Raw genomic sequence first — 12629 nt, forward strand, 5'->3', positions numbered from 1 at the left:
CAGGAGCTGGTAGATGTACGAAAAGTACAAAGAGCAAATTTATATTTGAAAAGAAATAATAAATGGTATGAATCAATTTATATGGATGAAGATGAAGAAGTTTTACTAGCAGACACAGGAATACCAACTGGGCAAATTGAAAAAGTGGATAAGTCAAAAGAAGAAGAAATTTATGAACATTTCAGCATACATCCTCTTCATTCTAAAGAAGTTACGGGAAGCACTATTGATCTGTTTCAGATGAAAAAAGCAAAAGGAACTCCCGTGAGTGTATGGGAGGAGAGCTTGGAAGCTCGTTGTTTTCCCCAGCTGTTTCCTACAGGAAAAGGTGGACGATATGATGAACGTCCAGTACAGATTCCTGCTTCTGAGTATCGGACTACAAGATTATATGCAGAAGATCCAAGATTTCGTCAAAGTATTCCTTATTTGTTCCATCTTTTATTTGAAAGTGACTTGTCTGCACTATCTTATGCAGTAAATCACATTTTAAAAACTGGAGTACATCTACATAATGCGTCTGCAAAGGATTTTCTGAAAAAAGTGCAACAGCGAGATGATCATTTGGAATCTCAATTGATTAATCTGATGGCTTGTCAGTGTGGGACTAATGAATATTGGTACCGACGCCATGGAGAATTGAAATATATGTTACGGAATTTAGGAACTCCTACATGGTTCCTTACCCTAAGCTGTGCTGAGTACGCTTGGGATGATTTACTGGATTTTCTTCGAGAGGCAAATTCAAATATTGAAAACATCCAATACAAGACAGCAGGAGAATTGTGCTCATTGGATCCGGTTAATGTTTGCAGATATTTCAATCATAGATTTGAGGCTATGATGTCCTTCATCTGCAATAAAAAAAATCCACCTCTTGGAGAAGTTGTGTATTTCTTTTGGAGAAAAGAGTACCAAGCAAGAGGTGCTCCTCATATTCATATGCTGTTGTGGATCAAGGATGCCCCAAAATTTGGAACAGATTCTGATGATGCAGTTTTATCTTTCATTGAAGGATATGCAACATGTGCTATACCTAAAATCACAGAAGAAAAAAACTTAAAAGAGCAAGTTTTACGTTTCCAAAGTCATCGGTGTGGAAAATACTGTCGACGAAAGTACAAGAGTAAAGATAAATTCTACACAAAATGTCGATTTGGATTTCCACGACCTGTTCTTTCAAAAGGAAGAGTAAACAGTTTTATGTCAGCTGTGCGACATACTATTACAAGAAAATTGCCTAAAAATACCTACAACCTAAGAAGAAAAGAAGAGTCAAAATATATAAATGACTACAACCCAGTCATTTTATCCATCTGGAATGCTAACATGGATATTCAGTATGTAGCTGACAATTCTATTGCTGTTGCTCGGTATGTCACATCTTACATCACTAAATCTGAGAAAACGGAATTGAAAGAAATGTGGGAAGAGATTTCTCACGAGAAGACTGTCAGTAAAAAGCTATACAGTTTCAGTTTGAAGATGTTATCGCATCGAGAAATTGGGTCATACGAATGCTCAGATAGGTTATCATCTGCAAGTCTGTACTCCAAATCCAGAAGAATAATTTGGGTAAGTTTAGGCCTTGCAGGAATGCGAAATCGGGTATTGAAAACTATTCGAGAAATTGAATATTTAGCAGAGTACGAACCAGAAAGTACAGACATTTCAAGAACAAACATGTTGGACACATATTACCCAAAGAGAAGTCATCATCTTGAGAACATGTGCTCTATGAAGTGCCGCAGAACCACATTTTTAAACGGAGTACCACAGAAGACATCAACAATGGAAAATATAAAGTCATTGGTGAGGAAGGATGTTTGGTAAAACAAACAAAAGGAAGTTTGATTAATCACAGAAAGCTGAGTTGCGACACTACTGACAAGAAGGAATTTTACTACTTAGCACTTTTACAGTTGTTTCAACCATGGCGTTCAGAGGATGAATTACTTGGACATTTTCAAAGCTATAAAGATTCCTTTAATGCATGTAAAGATACCATAGAATGCAGTACTTTCACAACTTATGTACAAATGTTAAATGAAGAAATTGAACAAGAAGCAACAATTGCAGCTGAAGTAGCTAGAGACAGTTCTCAAGACAGTCAAAGTTCTGGGACGCTCAGTCAAGATCCTCTAGGACAACCAATCGTAGAAAATGAAGCTGCAATAGCCATGACTGAAGTGGAAACAGCTATGAATCGAGCTCAGGAAGATTTAATAGGCTTACCAAATTTGGAACAACAACTGAATGATGAGCAACAACAAATTTATAAGGAAGTCACAAAACAAATTGATCATGGATTACTACATGAAAATAAAGAGTGCTCATGCACATCATTTGAACCAATCAGAATGTATGTGAGTGGACAAGCTGGAACTGGAAAAAGTTTCTTAATTAAAGTAATTAGAAGCTACCTACAGAAAAAAAAACTGATTCAACTTTGTCTTGTGTTGTTACTGCTCCAACTGGGTTAGCAGCATATAACATAAAAGGAATTACCCTCCATCGTTTGCTAATGTTACCAGTAGAGCATGAGAACAAAATACAATACCACAAGCTAACAGGAGAAGCAGGTTTTGAAGTTTCAAGAGTATTGAAAAAAATGAAAGTTCTCATTATTGATGAGGTAAGCATGGTATCAAACTTAATGCTTGCCTTTGTGCATTTAAGAATGCAGCAAATTCTAAAGACAAACTATGACGTGCTATTTGGAGGAAAACATGTTATAGTTTTTGGGGATCTACTGCAGCTCACTCCAGTTAAAGGACAACCAGTATTTTATACTCTTACACATGAAGACACGAAAAAGTCGTTAGGAAGTATAGGAAATGTGAATATTTGGACATACTTTGAGTACAAAGAACTCATTACCAATATGCGGCAAGCAAATGATGATGATTATGCAAGTATTCTCAAAGATATCAGAAATGGACTACTCACAGAACATGGCAGAAAAGCTTTACAGAGTCGATTGCTATGTAATTTGTTTCCAACAGAACAAATAGTTCCAGAGAAAATATACAAGAAAATTGCTGGAAAAAATACTGTAATCTGCTTAATGCCAACACTACATGAATGCTCTATATTCAATCAAGAACTTTTGAAATTGGAAAATGAAGAGATTATAAAACTGGAAGCTGTGGATAAAATACAGTATGAAGGAATAACTATTATATTGACAAGCAAATTGACAACTAAATTGGATTCTCTAGAGAAAAACATATCGAAAACAGCTGGTTTAGAAAAGAATCTTTATGTATGTATGAACTGTCGAGTAATTTTAAGACGTAATTTGGATGTAGAAAAAGGTTTAGTGAATGGAGCTATGGGTAAAGTTGTGGGTTTTGTTAATTACCAGAAAAAAGATGGAATTGAATTTTTAAAAATAAAATTTGATCAGATTGAAGAGGTTAAAGACATTAGTCGTTGTTCAGTTCGTTTCTTGCTTGTGAAAGACTTATATGTACGTAGGAAGCAGTTTCCGTTTTCTCTAGCATATGCTGTAAACTATTCACAAATCTCAAGGATTAACTGTAGATAGTGCTTTTGTAAACATTGGATCTAGTGTGTTTAAAGATGGTATGGCATACGTTGCTTTGTCACGCGTGAAAAAAATATCTGGTTTATTCATGATAGACTTTGATGAGTCAAAAGTTAGTGCTGATGCAAACTTTGTAAAGGAGTATAATAGATTAAGAAGAAGCTATGCTCCTCATTTAGGTCAGTATCCTGTGTTTGAAAAACGTATTGTTTGTCGGAAAAGGAGAATTGAGAATATCTGTAATGAGGATGTACAGAAGAGTAAACAAATAGAGACTGATGTGATTGCAAGCAAAAAGAAAAAGGACAATGCTGAAGAGGTTGTTGGTTGTCATTTTGAAAATAGCTCTGGTGTCAACTGCTACGCTAATGTAGTGCTGAATGTTGTATTTTATCTTGAAAGTTTGAAAGAGCAGATAATACTAAATCATGAAAAAAGATTCTGTTCTCTGCTGAGTTTCCTTTATGAGAAGCTGAGTAATGATAAAACTAAAATAGAAAGTGCTTCTGATGTTAGAAATCTTTTAGATGTATGTTCTGGATGTACACAGTTTACTCAAAATGTCCAGCAAGATGCACAGGAATTCTTAATGTATATGCTTATGGTACTGGAAGATGATGGGGTAGAAATAGAAAATATGTTTGGTCTCTCTTATAAATGGGAACATAGTTGTGAAAACTGTTTGAACACATGCAGCTCTAATGTTGATTCTGAAAGGTTCATATATTTAACATTACCAGAGAGTAAATCAGTGACTTTTAGTACATTAGTTAAAGATGCAAATCACAACATGGAATGTTCTCAATGTAAAACAGAAATGTTATCAACGTTATTTTTAAAGAAATATGGACAGTATGTAATTTTAATGATGCAACGTTGTAGAGCTGATGGAACAAAATTGGACACTTTAATAAAGAAGTTTACAGGAAATCAATTATCAATATCAGGAAAGACTTTTGTTGCAGTTGCAATAATTTTCCATGATGGACCTTGTATAACTTCTGGTCATTACACAGTTTATCTAAAATGTGAAAAAGGCTGGACACTGTGTAATGATTCACAATTGATTTTCAAGCAACGTTTTCCTGCAGCATTACCAAATTCCTACTTAATTTTTCTAAAACCAAAATTTTAGATACAAATTGCAGCATCTGAAGAAACCATTAATTCGATTTTATTGGATTACCATTGGATATTTCACCAAAAATTTTTTTAAAAATTACCATTTAGCCTCATAGAAAGGTAACTGTTTCTATTGTGGACTTCTTTGATAGATATTATTTTGGTGTATGTGTTTAAGCAACAAGATTTACAGACGATATTTATTGCAAATAGTTATTGTTCTTAGAACATATTTTTAATATATATGTTACATTTCTATCAAGGTATGTTTTACTGAGGATAGATTCAGGGCTTTTTTTAAACAATCTTTCAGATTGTTAATTTTTTTGCCCGCTGTTAAGTGATGAATGCAATTGATTTCACTATTTTCAGTGAAATTCAATATATTCTGAAAACAGCATAAAAAGGGCAAAAAATTACTTTGTTAAATATGAAAATATGTGTACTGTATCCTAAAATGTATTGTTAAATATTAATACTTTTTTTCTTTTTTTTCAGATCGAGAAAGAAAATTTAGGAAATGTAATCCTTTTTTCTAGCAATTAAAAAAAAACATTTATTTCTAATTAAGTTATTTTGTTGGTCAGGTAAGTTTAAAATATCTGTATTTCTCACCCCTTCACTTTCATGCTCCCTTTTCTTCACTTCTACTCACTCTGCTTTTCTCATTCCCCTTCCCTCTCTCTTCTTCCTCTACTGTTCTTTCGTAACTCCCTCACTCCTTCTCTACTACTCCCCTAGGTTTACTGCCTCCATCACTATTTTTTCAACCATGTTTCTCTCCCTGTTTCTATATGTCTCAGTCATTCTAACTGCCTTACTCCTTCTCAGTTCCTTGCTCTCTTTCTCTGTTTCTGTCTCTCTCCCTTTTTCTGTCTTACCCTTAATTTCCTTAACATCTCTGTTTCTACCACTCCTCCTCTCTCCATCACTCATCTTCCATCTATGTTAATTTTTTAACCTTCTCCGTCTATCTCCTTCCCTCGCCTTCCCTAACTGTCACTATACTTTACTCATAGTCACTCCTATTCTCCTACTTCACTTCCTCCTGTATCTCACACCCCTTCATCTTTTCGCATTCTTTCCTTCACTCTCCCTCACTCTCCTTTGCCCATTGAAATCCTGACTCCCTTTCTCTCACTCCAGTTTCCTAAATCCTTCCATCCCCTCACTCCCCATCTCTCACTTTCCCTTACCCCCTTTTCTAATCCTCATACCCCTTATCTCACCATCACTCCACTTCTCTTACTTTCAATCCCTTTACCCTGCGATACTTCATCCGCTTCATCTGTTACTCCCTTTTCCTATCTCCGTCCCTTACTCCCCTTTTCTCACTCCCCCTCCATCACTCTCCATTACTCACTGCCATTCCCTAACTCATTTACTCTTCTTACCTGTATCCTCTACCCTTAGTCCTTTTGTTGCAGTCAGTCTTTCACTTCCCTTTCATGACTGATCATAATTTCCTTTTCTCATTCATTCTGTCTGTCCTTTCCTTCTCTTCACTCAGTCATTTCAATCATTTCAATCATTCTTGTATACACTACACATTCATTCAATCAAAATAAAAAACAGTATATTAAGAATATAGCTCTTTTTGGAGAAGTGAAGTGAGCTCTTAAAAGAACTGTTTTTTTGTCTTTTTTTGTTTTATATTTTTTTTTTAGTTTTCAAACAATTTTTTATTTTTTTTTTGGATTTTTTTTACAGCACCAAAACAAAACTGGGAATCGAAAAACTGCTCAACAGGAACAAAAAAAAAAAAAATTATGACCTGGAGCATGTGTACTGCTGTATACGGTTTTCAATTAAATTTATGCTACTCTCACCGTAGCAAATTACCTCATTGCACATATTGCAATGAATGTGCACTTTTTGGAACAGGGGCCGGATGTCAAGAGGCCTGGTGCATGGTGAATCTGCAGCCGCAGATGATGTGCTCGGCTGAGAAGGTCCAGGTGGAGGGTTCTCCCTTAGGGCTCTTGTGGTTTCACGAGCAAACCGAATTGGATGCATTGATTTAAAATGCCTGAGCATGCAATGAATGCTGAAGGAGTATTTTTTGGCCGGATTCCCTCTAGACAGGACACTTCCGCAAATTGTACAAGTGACCTTTGGAGCAATCACTTTTTTTTGCCCGTCTGGAAAAGTGAAATAATTCCAAATGAAAGAGTGCTTCTGTTTGCTCTTTCTTGGTGGTTCTTGAAAGGTCTCCTCACTGTCTGAAGATGACTGGTGTTCTGCCATTTCACTGGAGTAGCTCTTCAGCAACCTTCTCTCAGGAAATTAGTAGAAAAAGTGAGGGTAGTGGGTGTGGTGTTTGATGATTCTGAAACAGAAACTAATATGAACCAATGAAAAGTGTTGTTTTGTAATCACATGACTTGCCGTGCGTGCACCGTGCGCGCACCGTGCGTGCACCGTACGCGCACGGAGTACGTACGGAGCACGCACGCATGCGCACTCGGAGCACGCCGGTATGCGCACCGTACACGCACGGTGCACGCACGCATACACGTACGGAGCACACGCGTAGGGTCTACGTGCGCATGCGCGTATGGACCACGCGCTCACGGAGCACGCACAACGTACGCATGCGCACTCGGAGCACACAGGTGCGCGCACCGTACGCGCACGGCGCACGCACGCATGCGCGTACGAAGCATACGCATAGGGAGCTCGCGCGCAAGTGCGTACGGAGCACATGCGCACAGAGCACGCACGACGTACACATGCACACGTGGAGCGCATACCGTGCGCGCACGGTCAAAAACCCATAAAAATAAAAATGAAAGTGTTTATAAGTTTATAGAAGATATTAACTATGCTGTTCAACTTTATCCAAATTAAAAAAAAAAGAGCTGAGCCATTCAATATTACAGGATACAGTCAATCTATAACTATATACATAGGTAGTTTATTGTAAAATAATTATATAAAAAATATAAAAATACATACATAAATTAGCATTTAAAAAACCTTACAAATTCACTGAAAAAACCATAGGTTTCACACACGTTATAGTTAAGAATTAGCATTTAAAAAACCTTGCAAATTCACTAAAAAAAACATAGGTTTCACACACGTTATAGTTAGGAATTAGCATTTAAAAAACCTTTGAAATTCACTGAAAAAACCATAGGTTTCACACACGTTATAGTTAGGAATTAGCATTTAAATAACCTTGCAAATTCACTGAAAAAAACCATAGGTTTCACACATGTTATAGTTAGCTGGACATTTCACTCGTAAAAAAACAATTAAATTCCCCCGTTATAGTTAGTTCAGCCAACTATAACTCGCGCGCCCGCAATCCACTGCTGATGACGTCACATATTACATCACTCATGACATGGTCAGTGACATCACTCATGACATCACTGATGACATCTCAAATGACATCACTGATGACATCACTGAAGACGCCATCCATGTGATAAATTACCACATCTTCTCACACCCTAATATAACCTTTGATACACCGACTCAAAATTTCAGAGTTCCATTCTCAAAACCATACATACTCCAATACCAATAACTACATACCCACTTATTAACTGTTAGATCTACATACACCTCCACTCATTCACCTGTACAGTCACTCATACTTACAATCACTCCATACAAGAATATCATATGCATTTATACACGTATATAGACACTCACACACCACCAATCATCCATAGAAATAATTACACTCCCATTTACTCACCTATGCGGTTATACACACTCAAGTTCACTTAATCATAAAACTAGTACCACATTCTTACGCTCTTATAGAATCATTGATTCAAGCACACACTCATCCATACAGTCACCCTCACAATCACACACTATCACATCTACCCACTTATATACTCTTACACGCATATATACTGCCTTTCACATATGTAGTTAGTCACAAATGTACCACTGACATATACATTCAATCCCTAACACACCCATACATACACTCACTCAACCATACAGTCCATCACAGATGCACTCTTAAAACCATGCACCAATAGAATCACCCACTCACACATCTATGCATAGAGTCACACACACCCTACCCACACAAACACTCAGGAACCCATACAGATACTGAGACAAGCAATCAATAACTCATATAGACACTCATATAGCTATTCACAAAACCATGCAGCCACTTATACACCAACATACAGACACATACAGACATTTACACAGTTTAGTCACTAGTCTGCAGTAAGATACATTTAATGACTCAGTTACGCACCACAGAAATCATCCATTTACACACTTGTACACCCACTCATTCTTCAACAGGCCTGGATGTCATCAGTGATGTCATGAGTGATGTCACTGACCATGTCATGAGTGATGTAATATGTGACGTCATCAGCAGTGGAATGCGGGCGCGCGAGTTATAGTTAGCTGAACTAACTATAACGGGGGTATTTCATTGGTTTTTTACGAGTGAAATGTCCAGCTAACTATAACATGTGTGAAACCTATGTTTTTTTCAGTGAATTTGCAAGGTTTTTTAAATGCTAATTCCTAACTATAACGTGTGTGAAACCTATGGTTTTTTTAGTGAATTTGCAAGGTTTTTTAAATGCTAATTCTTAACTATAACGTGTGTGAAACCTATGGTTTTTTCAGTGAATTTCAAAGGTTTTTTAAATGCTAATTCCTAACTATAACGTGTGTGAAACCTATGTTTTTTTTTAGTGAATATATATATATATATATACATACTCTTTCTGAATGTTCCCTATTCCTATATAATTCATACCTACTAATTTACTATCGGTATTTCTAGCAAAATTACAGAATATCTGCACTGTACAACAGAGGAGCAACAGCAAAAACTTTCAGAATGGCAGACAGCCATGAAGGTATCCAGTCAAAGTTCAACCAATCAGTGGCTGTGTCTGCTATGGCACCTCCTCCAGCAAGCATTTTCTTTTCTACGTTGTTCAAGTCCTCAATGGCCTTGGTGATGGAGCCATTTTCTTCATCATTGGCAATGTGCAGCACAGACTCCCTATCCGGATGCATACCCTCCTATTGATATTTTTTTAAGATATCTGGACCCTGTTCAATAGGCGGAACTCCTTCGGTATGTCTTGGGAGGCTGTCCACCCATAGTACTCAGCATACCTCCAATATCTGTGGAGCAAGGTAACAGACCAGAGATGGGCATGGATGTGGGAGATATTGGCTGCTGGAACGATCAGGGAGACTTTGTGCATTGTTCTAGTGAGCACAGGCTGCTACTTCGTGGAGGCTGTTGGCGATAGAGAAGTTCTCCGCAGGCCCAGTAGAAGTCCATTAGGCTGGAGGTGCCATGTTTCATATCCGAATTAAAAATGGTGCTGTTGCATCCAGAGTTGCGACCCACAGGTACCGTGCCGTTTCCTAGAAAACAGAGAAGAGGTGACTTTAATTTGCAATCTTTTCATAATGTTGGACATTTTCTCCCCACCCCAAGTAGACTTCTAATCTATCCCATCATCATAATCTGAGTCTACCCTATGTGGCCCTAAGGACGCTGCTCTATACAACAAGTAACCCGGGGCACTCCATTAGTCATGAACGTAAATTTGAAAATCAGCATAAAGCAATTCTATTTTGGCTTGGACAATGTAGAGTGTGGGGAAAAGAGCCATGCTAGTCTGATAGTGAACCTGTTATCATAAACCCATTGTTCCTACCAAAAGCTACACCTAAAGTAGACATCAGGAACTCCTATCTAAAATATCTTTGTTACCTCCCCCTCTATTCTGGAATTGTCAGTGATAACCTCATTCATCATTGGGGCGTGGTCCCATGCTGTTCTATTTACCAACACTTCAGAGATGTTGGCCTCGATAATCTGAACTTTCCCCTGTATTCTGTAGAGGAACAGGTGTAGGAGATATTCTACAGTGTGTGGTAGTATTTCCCTAGGAAAATCAGTCTATCTGCGCCTACTGCACTGCAAATGTATGAGCCACATAAGAGAAATTCATTATTTTCCTGTCTCCCTATTGTGGCCATCTCACTGTACCACATGTCCTGAAGAGAGTCATGAGCAGCATGCTGTCTATCTGCTGGGGCAGTATCCACATTATTGCATTATTACTTCCAACAGGGGAAGGGGATGAGGACACAGGGTGTGCATAGGTATTTGTGGTGCTGACAGTACTGGCAGAGGATGTGGAACCTTTTGCAATGCTACGGGGACCATTTTCAGTACATGTGCTAGCAGGTAAATTGGGAGGTGACATGGGGTGCACAGTGGTACTGGCAACTTCAACATTTTGAGGAATACAAGTCTTTCTATTAATACAATTAACTAATTAAATCTTCCTAGTGCCACTCCAATAATAATGTACAATATTATATTACAAATACATAACTTCGCATAGAACACTTCTGTGCCACTGGTTTTGCGGCTACGTTTGAATCCATTAACGACCAAGCGATCACCGTCTTCTTTTTCTTGGACAGTCAATGTGAACAAGTTGACCTCCTCCAGTTTGACGTTCAGTGTTGAGGGGGTGCGGGGTCGTCCCTGAAGTCTGTTCTGTTAATCACTTCCTCCTGGCAATGGGGACAGCTGTTGGTGAAGAGTTTATGAGGCATATGTATGAAGCCTTTTTACTGTTCGCAAACGGCCGATTCTCAGACTCGGCCCGTTTGCGAACAGGAAAATTCCTTTTTAGGATGTATCATCCCAAAAGGCCCTCACAAAATAGGAAATCGCAAACATTGTGATGCCCTATTTTGGAAATGCATTTGCATTTCTGGAAGCACCCAAGTTGTGCGATTTTGCCTCAAGAAATCACAAATTAACACCAACTTCAAGTTGGTGGTAATTTGCGATTTCTTTGAAAAAGGCAGTTTTTTGCAGTTTTTCAAAGTGCCATGTAGCGCACATACATGCCCTAGGGCATGTCTGTGCACCACATGTGCACACATGCTTATTTCAGGGGTGCAACAGGGTGTCCTTTTGACACCCTTGCACCCTTGAAATTGCATTCGCAATTTGCTAGTACATCATGGGTACTCGCAACTTGCGAATGTCTTCCCATTCATTCCTATGGGCCTCTAGGCCCAAAGGAATGAATAGGAAGGTATTCCTTTATTGCTAAACCTATATACATTACCTTTTGTGAGTTCTTAATAGCGAATTGCTAAAATTCGCTATTAAGGACTCGCAAAACGGTTTCTTCATACATATGCCCCAATGACTTTAAAATGTTCCAGAATAGATATGTCGGAGCTCAGGAATGATGGGGCCCTTCTCCTTCTGCCTGGATACTTGAGTTGAGAGAAATTTTGCAGCGCATGTTAACTCATACAAATACTTTCACATATCATTTTTCATAATTCCAGAAGAACTTTCACTTTTAGGTCTACTTGCTGGCACTGATACATTTATTAATTGTATTTAAGTTGTTGGGGTGTTAAGTGGTGATCAGAACTTGGAATAATTCTGAGTGAAAACAGGGTGATCCATGGGCAATAAACTATTTTTATTTTTTCTTATTAATTTATTTATTTCTATCTTTCCCTCAATTGTGGCCCTTATCTTGCTTATTTTAATATTACACAGTCCGTTCAGGCATTGTTGAAATTTGTTGCTGCTTAAATATCACAGTGGACACGTAGTCCAACTTTGATCCAAACGTGTGGGAAACTTGTAGTAGGGCCTGTGGTATGACATGTTTTCCTGTTACAGCCTGCCAATAGCTAAAATGTAGGGGATCTAGTTATACTCCCCTCTTTTTTTTTCTTTTTCATTTTGCTCAGTTCTTTTATTCATGAACCAAACCCACACCAAACGCACCACAATTCTTTTAATTGATGCCAGGCAAAGAGGTGGTCGGTCAGAAGTGTAGCTTTAGTTTAGTGGTCATAGGGGAGCGAAGTATATGTATCTATATATTACCTACTGGCGGTCGCCAGTAGGTAGTTCTAGTTAGGACCACGCTTCTATTCAAAAAGC

This window comes from Triturus cristatus, chromosome 10 (genome assembly GCF_964204655.1).
Source record: "Triturus cristatus chromosome 10, aTriCri1.1, whole genome shotgun sequence".
Classification (NCBI taxonomy): domain Eukaryota; kingdom Metazoa; phylum Chordata; class Amphibia; order Caudata; family Salamandridae; genus Triturus; species Triturus cristatus.